At 46.9% G+C, this 14422-nt stretch overlaps 1 long non-coding RNA gene across 1 annotated transcript in view; it reads right to left on the bottom strand.

The window, feature by feature from the left end:
- LOC145520025 (uncharacterized) overlaps positions 1-14422 on the bottom strand; it is a 133834-nt gene that overhangs the window by 110706 nt on the left and 8706 nt on the right. The window contains exons 2-4 of the long non-coding RNA XR_014064130.1: positions 3635-4604; positions 2300-2494; positions 1503-1671 (exon numbers count right to left, since the gene is read on the bottom strand). This is a non-coding gene — a long non-coding RNA (uncharacterized LOC145520025). The remainder of the gene's footprint in view (positions 1-1502; positions 1672-2299; positions 2495-3634; positions 4605-14422) is intronic.

The following is a 14422-nucleotide window of genomic DNA, read 5'->3' as shown; positions in this document are numbered from 1 at the left end:
CCATTGAGTCCTTGCATGGCCTTTCCTCTGTGCTCACACAGAAAGAATGCTTCCTCTTGCTATAAGGACACCAGTTCCATCAGATGCCAGCCTACCTTTCTGGCTTCATCATCTAAAGTGGAAGTGAAAGTCACTCAATCGTGTCCAACTCTTTGCAACCCCATGGACTGTAGCCTGCCAGGCTCCTCTGTCCATGGAGTTCTCCAGGCCAGAAGACTGGAGTTTGTAACTGTTCCCTTCCCCAGGAGATCTTCTCAACCCAGGGATCAAACCCAGGTCTTCTGCATTGCAGGGAGATTCTTTACCATCTGAGCTACCAGGGAAGCATCTAAAGGCCCTCTCTCAAAATACAGTCAAAATACAGTCAAAATTTTGAGGCCCTCTCTCAAAATACAGGGGGCTAGGGCTTCAACATACGAATTAGGGGAAACACAATTCAGTCTGTGACAGAGGCCATGTGAAGAATATGTGAAAATCCAGAGCATGCAGACCTGGCTCCACCATGGCAAGTGGAGGCAGGCATTCTGGAACACAAGCTAACTTTCAGGAACTGGGCCCAGGACGTTCCTCAGTAATGGCCCAAGAACAGGCAGCAGCAAAGGGAGGACCTAGAGGAAAAGCTCCTACCCTCAGCCACCTCCCCAAGTCGGCCTCACATGTAGCTTATGCCCAGCCCTATTATTGCCCTTTATTTTTATTTTTTAATTGAGCCTGCAGTACATGTAGGTGTCTTTTTTCCTTTTTTTTTGGCCATGCTGCTCGGTACATGGGATCTTAGTTCCCAAACCAGGGATCAAACCCAGGCCCTCTGCAGTGGATGCAAGGAGTCTTAACCACAGGACCACCAGGGAAGTCCTTGCCCTTTCTTAGTCAAGTGGCTGGTCTCCCCACAGGGAACAATCACAGAATTTCCCCACAGGGATTATGTAAACCTATGGCTGATTCATGCTGATGTTTGGTAGAAAACCAACACAATTCTGTAAAACAGTTATCCTTCAATTAAAAATAAATAAAAATTTAAAAAAAATTTCCCCACAGGGAACCACCACAAAGTCTCCTTTTCAAAAAGTGGATTCTTAGAGTGGAAGTACCTCCAAAGAGTATCTGAATCCCTTCACACCACATGAGATGGTGTGTTTATAAATAAATATCTGCGTGCATTTGGGTTTCGAACAGCAAAGATGGCTGAAGTCATTTTATCAAAGAATTATTAAAAAGGCGATTTATCCCCAAGTGGACGGGAATACGCACCAAATCCAAACAGCAGAATTGTGAACAGGATTTGGGATTATACAGCAAAAGCATCCAAGGTAACTGCTCTGAAATCTGAAGAGTTGTAGCATGTTAAATTAAGTCCTCTGGCACCTCTTAAAATCTAAGGAGATCAGTCTTAGGTTTCTCTAACAGGTTAGGTTTTGGTGAAAAACAATGCAAGCATTTTATATCATCCTAGCTTTGAAAACAAAAAATTGATCACCATCCATTCCTGCAGCATCCTTTACCTTGTTGTTGCTGTTTAATTGCTAAGACGTGTCCAGCTCCTTTGCGACCCCACGGACTGCAGCCCGGCAGGCTCCTCTGTCCATAGGATTTCCCAGGCAAGAATACTGGAATGGGTTGCCATTTCTTCTCCAGGGGATCTTCATGACCCAGGGATCAAATTCACATCTCCTGCATTACAGGCAGATTTTTTTTTAACCACTGAAACACCTGGGGAACCCCATTCTTTCCCTTACATGTTTACAATTTATTTATTTAAAAAATATGTATTCAGTTCCTACTATGTGCCAGGCATAAGGCTGGATCTTGGGGTATTAATCATAAACAAAAAATGGACAATGCCCAACCAGAAGGTGGGCCCACCGTTGGCACTGGGGTCAGGCTAAGAGGACTGGAGTCGGGAAACAGGAAGGCAGCCTTAAAGAAGGGAGTCCCCCTCCACCACACAGGAACTCAGCAGGAAAACTAGAACACAGGCCAATCACAGGGAATCCATCAAGATTTAGAGGAACTCAGAAATAGTAAAATCACTGCCGAAAGTGGGTGTCCTGATACAAGAAGGGAAGGCAGGGGGAAGGGGCACATTTCAGGCAACATCTGGGGTCACAGGGACCTGTGCTGGTGCCCCATGCCTACTCTAACAGAGAGGCTGATGCAACGCTGAGTCCACCCTCCCCCACCATTCCTGCCAGGAATGCCCTCGTCTTGGTTCAGCCTGGATGGGTTGGGGGCAGAGAGGAGACAGCACGTGTTGAGGGCATCAGTGCATCCTGTGAGGCAGGAATGGATTCAAACCCACCTGGGGAAAACTGGGTGGCCAGAGACTCCCACAGGCACTGGGATTTTAAAGGCCACAATCCAAATGCACGCCATAGGGTCCACGTGCACAGTGAGTTTGGACCGCCACCCGCTGACTTCCTGGACCTGTCACTGTCTCACCGAGGAACCCCTCTGGTCTCTGATCACTGTCCAGGGAGTCTCCCCACCCTGGAGCCTGCATGAGAAAATCAAGAAGGGGAGGAAGGAGAGAGTGCAGGATGAGGGGAGCTGGCTGCGCACCGTTCATCACATACCCTCAAAGTCTAATCCTGTTCTTCCTGCATTTGTTTCTACTTGGTCTTATCTTTTCTGGGAAGCTGCAACGGTCTCCAAATTTACACAGTGTCCCAAAATACCAAAAAAGTGAGGGTAAATAGATTTATTTACCTGCTCTATATTAAAGAGATCATGAAATCTGATTTTGGAAAAGCCATGGCCTCTCTAAGCCTCATTTTTCACCTCTGAAGAATACACAGAGAAGGTTTACTCGGGTGTGATCTGGGGATCACTGCCCACGGAAGGAAGGGGAGGGAAGGGGGCAGAACTGGGGAGAGGGAGAAGCTGGGCTGTGATGGAGCCTCAACGGAGGCCTCCGCTCTGAGGCGGGGATGGCCCTTCAGAGCTGCCGGGGCTGCAGGGAGCCGGCAAGGCCTATATTTCCCTGCTCTATCATGGAGGCTGCCAAGGAAGGAGCCAGGACTTTGGCGAGGCAGCTGTCTACAGTGGAGGCGATGCTGGGAGAGGGGTCTGAATGTAACACTCCTGGTGGCTGGAGGACTGCAGCCTGCATTTCTGAGAGGGATCTGAATGGTCATCCCAGCGTCCAGCACGGCAGCATCAGTGAGAGCGCATGTGACCACAGGGGCTGGGCTGGGCTCCCTGTGAGGGGACTGGGAACCAGTACAGCGGCCCAGGCAAAGACAGAGCCAGGCGGTGGGGGTTTTGTGGGCATGAACGAACGAGAGCCCTCCTCAGGCTCCGTGGGCAGCAGGCTGAAGGCAGCTAGACTCCTTGAAGACCCCATGGAGTGTTCGAAGCCCCATTGACCACCGTTCGCAGACTGGTATGACTCAGTCTGGGCCAGGTCCCTGGCAGCTACTGTTGGCCTGTGGGCATGGGAGGGCTTGGCACCCAGTTGCCCTCAATCCACGATCACCTGGGAACACCTGCCTGTCCCACAGCAGGCCATAGGTGAGCCGGTCAATGTGCTTCCCCTCATAGACCTGTCCTACAGCCTTTGAAATAATTCCAGTCACTTTCAAATGACAGGAAAAATCGGATTCATTGGGCAGAGAAAAGCACATGAAATATCCACCTTATCGGTGTAACTATAAAAATGAGCTCTGCATATGGACAGGCGTTGGCAGCAAACCCAGCAAATGAAACCACTGATTTTTATGACTGAGGGAGCATGGATGGTTTTTAATTCCTGTTATCATAGTGTGTAATAAATACTTCTTTTCCAGCCTTGACCGTCTCCCACCAGAGGAAGCTGAGGACACATCCATGCTGGCCGGCAGCCGGCAGACGCTCTTTTGCATTTCACACTCACAGTGACAGCTGTGCGCAGCCCACACTCAGGCAGACCTCCAAGCCCGCGAGGAGACTGCTCATGGGCAGCCACCAGCAAAGCCTCTGAGCAAGATGGGTTCAAAAGCTGGTGACAGGGGAAAATAATTTTGGAGGGAAGAAAAAAGGATTTTGTGCTTCCCATACCCAACAACTAGCAAGAGGGATGTTAAAGGAGGCAGAGTTTAGATCAATATTTAAGGAAAGTGTTTGTAATAACAACTGATGGCCTGTCTCCAGAGCATTAAGGCCACTAGCTTCAAGCAGATGCTGAAAGATCATTGGTCAAGGATGCCACAGAAGTATTTCAGTTCAGTTCAGTTCAGTTCAGCAGCTCAGTCATGTCCGACTCTTTGCGACTCCATGGACTGCAGCACGCCAGGCTTCCCTGTCTATCACCAACTCCAGAGCTTGCTCAAACTCATGTCCATCGAGTCAGTGATGCCATCCAACCATCTCATCCTCTGTCATCCCCTTCTCCTCCTGCCTTCAATCTTTCCAGCATCAGGATCTTTTCCAATGAGTCAGTTCTTCGCATCAGGTTGCCAGCGTATTGGAGTTCCAACTTCAGCATCAGTCCTTCCAATGAATATTAAGGACTGATTTCCTTTAGGATTGGCTGGTTGGATCTCCTTGCAGTCCAGGGACTCTCAAGAGTCTTCTCCAACACCACAGTTCAAAAGCATCAATTCTTCAGCGATCAATCTTCTTTATTGCTGGGGGGGGTCAAAGACTCCTGTTTAATTTGTTTAATCAGAAGATTTTATAGATGATCATTAAAATAATTCAAAACTTAACTCAGGGAAGGTGGGATAGGGAACAGCTGGGTCAGATCTCCGTGGGTTCCTGAAGGGACAGTGGTCCCTGGTAGCCCATGGAGAAGGGGATGGCACACTCTCGCCGCCAACGCCCTCTGGTGGTAACCAGCTGTAAAATAGCCCAGACCTTTCAAGGCTGACTCAGTGGAGAAGCCACAAACTCCCCTCTCTTCCTCATGCTCAAAAGCATTTGTAGAAGTATGGTGAAAAAAGTCCCACAGTTAACCAAGTGGTCTTATTTGCATCATTTTTTTCCCCTAAAAGTACTTTTTATTTTTACATTGAATTTAACACCATGGCCAAAGGCATTTGCGGAGCAGGCAATGGCACCCCACTCCAGTACTCTTGCCTGGAAAAGCCCATGGATGGAGGAGCCTGGTAGGCTGCAGTCCATGGGGTCGCAAAGAGTCGGACACGACTGAGCGACTTCACTTTCACTTTTCACTTTCATGCATTGGAGAAGGAAATAGCAACCCACTCCATTGCCTGGAGAATCCCAGGGACGGCAGAGCCTGGTGGGCCGCCGTCTATGGGGTCACACAGAGTTGGACATGACTGAAGCGACTTAGCAGCAGCAGCAGCAAAAGTATTTGAATGCAGGCTCACAACAAATTTTTATGACAAATTGTCAAGGAGCCCTAAACACCATTTACACATCAAGTGGGCTTGGATTCTGTCCATAATTCCCAAAGAAAATACTCTGTACCTTTCCTGTAGCCACTCAGCAAACGTCTCGTCAACTCCTCATGTGCCAGGAACTATGTTAGGTGCTGAGGACACAGAGATGAACTAAGCAACAACTGAGAGATGGAAACACAGACAGACAGAGAGAGAGAAAGGCACTTAAAGTAAAATTATGTATCAAGTGTGAGAAGAGTCAAGAAGGGAGCACAGAGCGTAATCCATGCGATTCCACAATCCTTCAGAGATAGGTGATATCTCACCTGGAAAAGGAAAGTTAGTAGAATCACTCCGGATGGAGAAGGTGGCACAAGATATGAAAGGGGCTGATATTTGTCAGCAAAGATGAAAAAGGTGAGTTTCCTAATGTGACAGAAAGTTAAGGTGCAAAAAGAGAAGTTGCCTGGAGAGGTAAGGTGAGTTCTGATTGGGAAAGGCTGTGAGTGCCAAGCCTAAGAGTTCGGGCTCTATCTTGAGAATCACGGGAGCCGTGGGGGTTTTCAAGCAAGGATCCAGTGGAATTTGTGCTTTTTATTTCAATCTTTCTGGCACAGTGAGAGGATGGGCCAGAGGCGAGAGCGACAAGTAACAGGAAATTATAACCATCTGTTATGATTTAATCTGTCTCATTTAATCCTGATATCCATCACCATGATTACCTGTCCCTCACCTGACAGACAACCCACTGTGATACAGAACTGATTCTGTACTGGAAAACCTCCCTGGTATAGTTTAAAGAGTACAAGAAATCCCAAATTAGAATCATGGCTCCTCTACTGACCAGCTGTGTAACCTTGAAAAAGCCACTTAACAACACTGATTCCTAGCTCACTTAACTATAAAGTAGGGACGCCTGCCTCCCAGGGGTGTTGTGACGATTCTGAGACACTATGTGAAAGCTCTCAGGAAATCACAGAGCTCTGTGAAAATGCTAACACCACTGTCCTCTTGCTATGCTGGGATAAGAGGTCATCATTCCCCTTGGCATTAACTTTGCAATGGGGATCTGCCCAGATCTGGATTCCTTCTTTACACTGTATTAAGAAAGTCTCAATACTGTGTCTTTTGACAAGACTGAACTACATGAAAGAAAGTGTCTGTCTTTCTATTTACCTGTGTCCCCAAGAAAGTGAGGTTGTGCCAAACCACACTCTGCCACTAGAGGGAGCGCATTCTTTAGCATCAAAGAAGTCATTCAGTTCAAACTAAAAATAAGAGATCATCTGTTAGGAGAGACAAAAACCTAGAAAGTGTTGGTTGGCATGATGGTAGTGGTGATGGGTGTGTGTGTGTCTGTGTGGGTGGGTGTGCCTCTCTTGGTGGTGGTGATGATAGGGTGTGAGTGTGGGTGGGTGGGTGTGTTAGGGTATTCTAATTGTTATTCATCATTAGTCCAAGAGTAAAATCTCTGCAGAGAGAGACTAGAGGCCTACGCCAGTGCCACCGCCTCCTAGTCTATGGACTTGGAAAAGTGACTTAATCTCTCAGAGCCTAAGTTTCTTCATCATGCCTACCCGATGGGAATGATTAGACAATCGGATACTAGACACACTGTCCAGCGAGTACCTAGCACAGAATAGGAATTCCATACATTTTAGCAACCTTTCCTTTTTACATTCTGTTACAAATAACAATAATTGAGAACTATATTTAAGTGACATTGAAAGGCAAGCAGGAGAAAACAGAGTGGAGAGGGGCATGAAGGTGTAGCAGAAAGCGCCTGGTGTTGGATGTGGCTCTCCCTCATCCTCCCAGCTGCTGAGTGAAGGCATCCTTAGATGTGGATACCGTTTTATAAGCCCCCTGGCTAGACCAGGCCGCCACGAACAGATGGGCAGCTAGGAGTGACCGCAAAATGAAGCGGGCATGTGGACCGCAACTATGGCTCCCTCTCCCTTCTGTTGGAGCCATTCCCCTCAATCTTGGAGTCATTACCCTGAGGTGGGAGGGGGAAACATGATTTAATCGTTTCATGTCACCCTATTTTATGTTTCCAAAGTCACCATATCAATCCTGCCTCGTATTTCCACAGAGTCTCTTCTTTTGGTATTCTAGCAAGTGGCTCTGACAAAGGCTATGCTGAGACCATGCCAACACAATTGGTGGAAAAAGAAGATTCGAGTCAAACAACCAGGTTCCCTTGACTGAATTCCAAATATCAGAGGGGGTATTTTTTTCCTTTTTCCTGTCTGAATTAACTGTCCCCCCACACACACTTTTTTTTTTAACTAAACCAACAGAATCAAATAGATCTTTCAGTTCTTCTTAGACAAATGGGGAAATTCATCTTTGTTAAGCACCTTTCGTGTGCCAGGCTCTGTGCTGGGCACATCACACACACTGTCATGTAATATTCACAACCTTGTGAGAAAGTAATGTTTGCCTCTGCTTTCCCAGTGTGGCACCTGAGGTTCAGAGAGGTTGAGTAACTTGCCTGAGTTCATACAGCTAAATGTGTGGGAGAGCCAGGTTTGGAGCTCTTAGGTGCTAGACACCAAAGTCTGTTTTTCCAACAAGTTTAAGAAAAGCTCTGACAAACCTAGACAGCATATTGAAAAGCAGAGACATGACTTAGCCAACAAAGGTCTGTCTAGTCAAAGCTATGGTTTTTCCAGTAGTCATGTACGGATGTGAGAGTTGGACCATAAAGAAGGCTGAATGCCGAAGAATTGATACTTTCTAACTGTGGTGCTGGAGAAGACTCTTGAGAGTCCCTTGGACTGCAAAGAGTCAAACTAGTCAATTCTGAAGGAAATCAACCCTGAATATTTATTGGAAGGACCGAAGCTGAAGCCAAAGCTCCATTACTTTGGCCACCTGATGTGAAGAGCCAACTTATTAGAAAAGACCCTGATGCTGGGAAAGATTGAGGGCAAGAGGAAAAGGGGACAACAGAGGATGAGATGGTTGGATGCCATGACTGAGTCAATGAACATGAGTTTGAGCAAACTCCAGGAGATGGTGAAGGACAGGGAAGCTTGGCATGCTGCAGTCCATGGGGCCACAAAGAGTCGGACACAACTGAGCCACTGAACAAGAATATACCAACAAACCAAATACAATAAAAGCCTCTCTGAAAGCCTTCCCTTTCAAATGTCCCTATGTGATATGCTCTGTCTTAGATCTCAGCCTCCTCAATTCTGTCTTTCTTGAGTCTTCCTCATTATAACATTTTTCCATTTAACTCACCCTCAAAGGACCATGGGCTTCCCAGGTAGTGCTAGTGGTAAAGAACCTGCCTGCTAACGCAGGAGACTTAAGAGACGCGCGTTCGATCCCTGGGTCAGGAAGGGAGAAGGAAATGACAACCCGCTGCAGTATTCCTGCCTGGGAAATCCCAGGGGCAGAGGAGCCTGGCCGGCTGGAGTCCACAGGGTCGCAGAGTCGGACATGACTAAATTGACCTTGCAGGCAAAGGGTCATCCCCTCTTTATTCACTGTAGCAATAACCCCACAAAGGCTAAGAATAGCCTGTCTCGCAAGCAAAGAAACTGTGTGACTTGGCTGTCTCAGGCCACTCAGTTGGCATGCCTGGAACCACAGAAAAGCAACTTTCGTGTAAGGAACTGCCTCTAGGCCGAGCTGAAACTGCTCCCCAGTGTTCCGAATCTCTGAATACAAAACCCAGGAGTCTAGCTTTGAAACTCAAATGTCATCCTCCATGCTTTCCTGCACTCTCATCTCAATACCGATTAAACATACCCTGAGTGCATCTCTGTCCCCACTGCCAGTGCCCCCGATTAGGCTCTCAGCTGGATCCTCGCACAAGTCAGCCACCTGCTGACCCGACCTCCAGTCCTCCCTGGTCAATTCAACTCCTCACTGTCAACAGAGGACTCTTTTTTTTTTTTTCCTGCGTATAGTTGCTTTACAATGTTGTGCTAGTTTCTGCTGTACAGCAAAGTGAATCAGCTATATGTATACATATAGCCCCCTCTTTTTTGGATTTCCTTCCCATTTGGGTCACCACAGAGCATTCAGTAGAGATCTCTGTGCTGTACAGACAGTTCTCATTAGTTATCTATCTTATACATCGTAGTGTATACACGTCAATTCCAATCTCCCGATCAATTAACAGAGCACTCTTTAAAAAATTTAACTCCATCAGGTCACAGGTCTGTTGAAAACAGTGTGACCCTCCCCCACCATCATCTCCAAATGAAAGTCGCTCAGTCGTGTCTGACTCTTTGCAACCCCACGGACTGTAGCCTGCCAGGCTCCTCTGTCCATGAAAATCTCCAGGCCAGAATACTGTAGCCTGCAAGGCTCCTCTGTCCATGGAATTCTCCAGGCCAGAATACTGGAGTGGGTAGCCGTTCCCTTCTCCAGGAGATCTTCGAACCCAGGACTAGAACCCAGGTCTCCCGCATAGAAGGCAGATTCTTTACCAGCTGAGCTACCAGGGAAGCCCTTATTTAATAGAAGCGTTTCTTCATTTGTGCTGTACTTAGTTGCTCAGTTGTTTCCGACTCTTTGCGACCCCATGCAGCCCACCAGACTCCTCTGTCCACGGGGATTCTCCAGGCAAGAATACTGGAGTGGGTTGCCCAGCAAAGAGAGCCATAATTCCTTAACCTGCCTAACAGCTTCCTTCATATTCTCACCCAGGTTGCCTCTTTAACCTCACCACAATCCACCCAACACCCCTATTCCCTCCCCTTCAACTGCTTAATGAAGCAGTATAGTATAGCATCTTTGTTATTAATGTTTAGTTGCTCAGTCGTGCTGACTCTTTGCGACCCCACTGTGGCTTGCCAGGCTCCTCTCTCCATGGGATTTCCCAGGCAAGAATACTGGAGTGGGTTGCCACGCCCTTCTACAGGGGATCTTCCTGACCCAAGAATGGAACCCATGTCTCCTGCATTGCCAAGCAGATTTTTTACCACTGAGCCACCGGGGAAGCCCACCTCATGCTAATCCATTCTCCACTTTTTCCTTTCAGAGATGGAACCCTGGAGTTTTCACTGAGCACAAGGACTCCCTTGCAGATAGCTATGACTATGTGACGAGACTGTGACCCATGGGATATAAGGGAAAGTGATGTGCACTACTCCTGGGCTATGTCACTAAAAAGAACCTTCTTCTGTACTAATATTTAGTCCTTACTCCCCTTCCCACCCCCTCACCTCCCCACCCTTGGCCTCTGGCATCTACCAATGTACTTTCTGATTCTATGAATTTGACCGTTCTAGGGACCACATGTAAGTGAAATCAAACAGTGTTTGCCTGCACCTACTGTCTATTGTAATGCATTTTTAAAGTTAACAATGCATGTCCTACAAACAGACTGTACCTTTTTCCCCCTGTGCTATACAGTAGGTTCTCACTAGTCATCTACCTTATACACAGTACTGTGTATATATCAGTCCTAACCTCTCCATCCATTCCCCCATCCCTTCTAATAGAGAGAGAGTTTCAGCTTAGGAAAGTGAAGATTTGAGAGATGGATGGTTGTGACAGTTGAACAACAGTGTGAATGTACTTAGTGCCCCTGAAATGTACAGTTACTTAGGGTTAAAGTAGTATGTTTTATGTAACTTTTATCACGATAAACAAACATTTTTTAAAAAGAAGCTTCTTGCTCTTCACTTTCTATTTGTTCTCAGGAATAAGAAAATGGGCGTATTGGTAATAAACCAGCTTTGATCATGTAGATGAAGATAACACCCTGGTGGGGGTGGGAGGGGTGACGCAGCAACAAGATAGAAGGAACTTGAGTCCCTGAGGCTCTGCAGAGTACACCATGACTGTACTTGGTTTGGGCTGCCCTAAAGCGTCCACTGCACTGATTTCAAAGGCGATCCCAGGAATCACCACTAGGGGGCGAGGAAGTGAAACAGAGAAGGGAGAGAAATCAATGAGGTGCACATTACCTACTGATCGCATATGGGCAGCTGGACCTCAGTCACAATGGGGAATACTGGGAGAGAGAAGAATGTGACTCAGATGTCCTGCCCAAGGAGCAAGGGAGCTGGGGTAGTTATATACCAACAGCTGCAGAAACTCACTGAGGGATACTAGAGAAGGGGGCACTCTGACTCCAGGCAGAGTGCTCTGGGGTCAGAGAGAGCCCCAGGCAGGTACAGGTGTTAAAATGTCAATAATCTGAGTGGACAGATGTGATAAGTCTTGAGGGGCCTTGGCTATCTCATCATACATATGCGTCTGCTACACTCACCCACCTCTCCATCCCTTTTGTCCTAGCTTGGAATTTTAGGAAAGAGAATTACACCTATTTTATTTTAAGTCACCACTTTTCCTTAAGTCACTTAAAACCTATTTTAAGTCACTATTACTTAGTCTCTGTTAATGCATACATTTCTGTTAAGGATCAACCTACTTTATATACTAGCATGAGACTACCTGCATTCAAAGCCCATGTCCACCACTTATTAGAGGCAAGAGACTGAACTTTTCTGGCCCTCAGTTTCTCCTCCTGAGAAATGGGTCTATTTATAATATTTCTTCATGGGGCTGGTGTTTAGGGGTACCTGGGAGAATGCATGCAAAGCACACTGCCTGGCCCAGAGTGAGCCAGCTGCTGCTCCTGTTTCACGCATAGGAGCCATTTTTGAAAGCTGCTCTTGAATTTGTTTTGACAGTCCACATGGTCCCTCCAAAGACAGAACACAATGGGTCACCCCAGGGCAACGCCAGAGAATGTAACAGCAGAGGCTCAGTCTGCTTAGATGCTGCTTCCCCAGAGTCAAAAAGAAACTGGGACCAGAAGCCACAGCCAAAGATCAAAGCCAGGAAATGACAGCCAACCTGGGAAGAAAATGACAGGAAATGAGACCAGGCCACAGGGAAGCCACGAGAGGAGGCAGGAGATTCCAGCACTTCTGGAGTTTACAGCAGAGGTTCCCCAGGCTGCTGAGCTTCTCTGGCCCAAGCTTCCAGCCAGGCAGCAGGAAGCCAGCGCCCCACAAGAGTCTGTGAATGAGCAGGCAGGTGGCCCTGGCGGTGGCCTGGCTGATTCCCAGCTCTACTCAATTAGCACCTCCCTCATCACGCACCCTGGACATCTGCAGATGACTGGCCCTCACCCCTTCCTGTACCCCTTCTCATTCCCCCAGCACCCATGGGAGCAGAGAGCATGCCCCAAAGACTGGAAGCAGCAATGCCAGCCTTGCAAAGACCAGTCAATGGGGACCAGGAATCCTTAACAATCGCAGCATTGCCCAGGGTAAATGCCTCCTGATGGAGTCAAGAGAGAAATGACTGCAAGCAAGTGCTGTGTCATTAAGATAAGTTGAAACTGAACCTAAGGGCTTATTGTTTTAACTGTTTCTCTCCAAGTTGCCATCACAGATGCAGAACTGGTCATTAATAATAATTATTCAGTCCACTTCTATGGAGCACTTTCCTGAGCCAGGTTCTGTATCAGCCCAGGGTCTCAGAGACTAGGAGACAGGCTCTATGACTTTGATTAAATCATGTCCAAGTAGGGAGCAGCCAAGCAACCAACTGTATGATGAGCCAGTGATTGTTTAAACACTGACTGATAGTAAGTACGTGTGTGCGTGTGCTACGTCGCTTCAGTCGTGTCCGACTCTGTGCAGCCCTATGGGCTGTAGCCTGCCAGGCTCTGTCCACGGGATTCTCCAGGCAAGAATACCGGAGTGGGTTGCCGTGCCCTCCTCCAGGGGATCCTTCCAACGCAGAGATCGAACCTGCGGTTTCCTGTTTCTCCTGCATTTGCAGGCCGGCTCTTTACTAGGGCTTCGCTGAAAGCTCAGTTGGTAAAGAATCCTCCTGCAATGCAGGAGACCCCGGTTCAATTCGTGGGTCAGGAAGATCTGCTGGAGAAGGAATAGACTACCCACTCCAGTATTCTGGCCTGGAGAATTCCATGGACTACAGTCCATAGGGTCGCAAAAAGTGGGAAACGACTGAACAACTTTCGCTTTCACTTTTTCTTTACTTCTAGCACCACCTGGGAAGCCTCTAGACCTGGAAATCCGCAGCTTCCTGGGCCCCACCCTCAGTGACTTCATCCAGGATCTGCGTTTTTTTTTAAACAGACTTCATTTTTTGGAACAGTTTTAAATTCACAGAAAAATTAGGAAGAGTATACAAGGAGTTCCTAAACACGCTCTCACCCTTACATTCTGAATCATAATACACTTATTAAAATTTATGAGCCAATGTTGATACATTTTTATTTATTAAAGGCCGTAATTTATTCAGATTTCCTCAGTTTTTACCTAGTGTCTCCTTCTGTTCCAGAATCCCATCAGGAGACCATATCACATTTAGTTATCAGGTCTCCCTAGGCCCCTCTTGGCCGTGACAATTTCCCAGATACTCCTTGTTTTCGACAACCTTGACCATTGTGAGGAGGGCTGGTCAGGTATTTTATGGGTTTCTCTTCTACTGAAGTGTATCTGGTGTTTTCCTTATGATCAGTCTGTGGCTATGGATTTGGGGAGGGACATCAGAGAGGTAAAGCACCCCCCTCATCACATCATATTGCCTGGGTGCATACAGTCAATGTGACATTACTGTTGATACGGACTCTAATCACCTGACGGAGGGAGTGTTTGCCAGTTTTCTCTGCTGTGATGCTATTCTTTTTTTTTTTTTTCTTTTTAGTCACTTCGCTACTTTACTCTTTGAAAGGAAATTACGTGCAGCCCACACTTTAAAAATGGGGAGTTGTTGGCCACATCACCCAAATCAATCTATAGATTTAAAGCAATCCCTATCAAATTACCCATGACATTTCTCACAAAACTATTACAAAAAAATCCTAAAATTTATATGGAACCATAAAAGATCCAGAACTGCCAAAGCAATCGTGAGGAAAAAGAACAAAGCAGGAAGTATAACCCTCGCAGACTTTAGACAATAGTACAAAGCTACAGTAATCAAAATAGTGTGGTATTGGCACAAAAACAGACATGTGGCTCAATGGAACAGAACAGAGAGCCATAAACAAACCCACATACCTATAGTCAATTAATCTTTTCTTTTTTTCCCCCTAGCATTACAGAGCTAAATTAATCAATATTTGTGAACATTAGTAATAGGCT

The sequence above is a fragment of the Giraffa tippelskirchi genome, chromosome 1 (genome assembly GCF_054371585.1).
Source record: "Giraffa tippelskirchi isolate mGirTip1 chromosome 1, T2T-mGirTip1v1.2.pri, whole genome shotgun sequence".
Lineage (NCBI taxonomy): Eukaryota > Metazoa > Chordata > Mammalia > Artiodactyla > Giraffidae > Giraffa > Giraffa tippelskirchi.
This window is presented reverse-complemented; position numbering and strand designations above follow the sequence as displayed.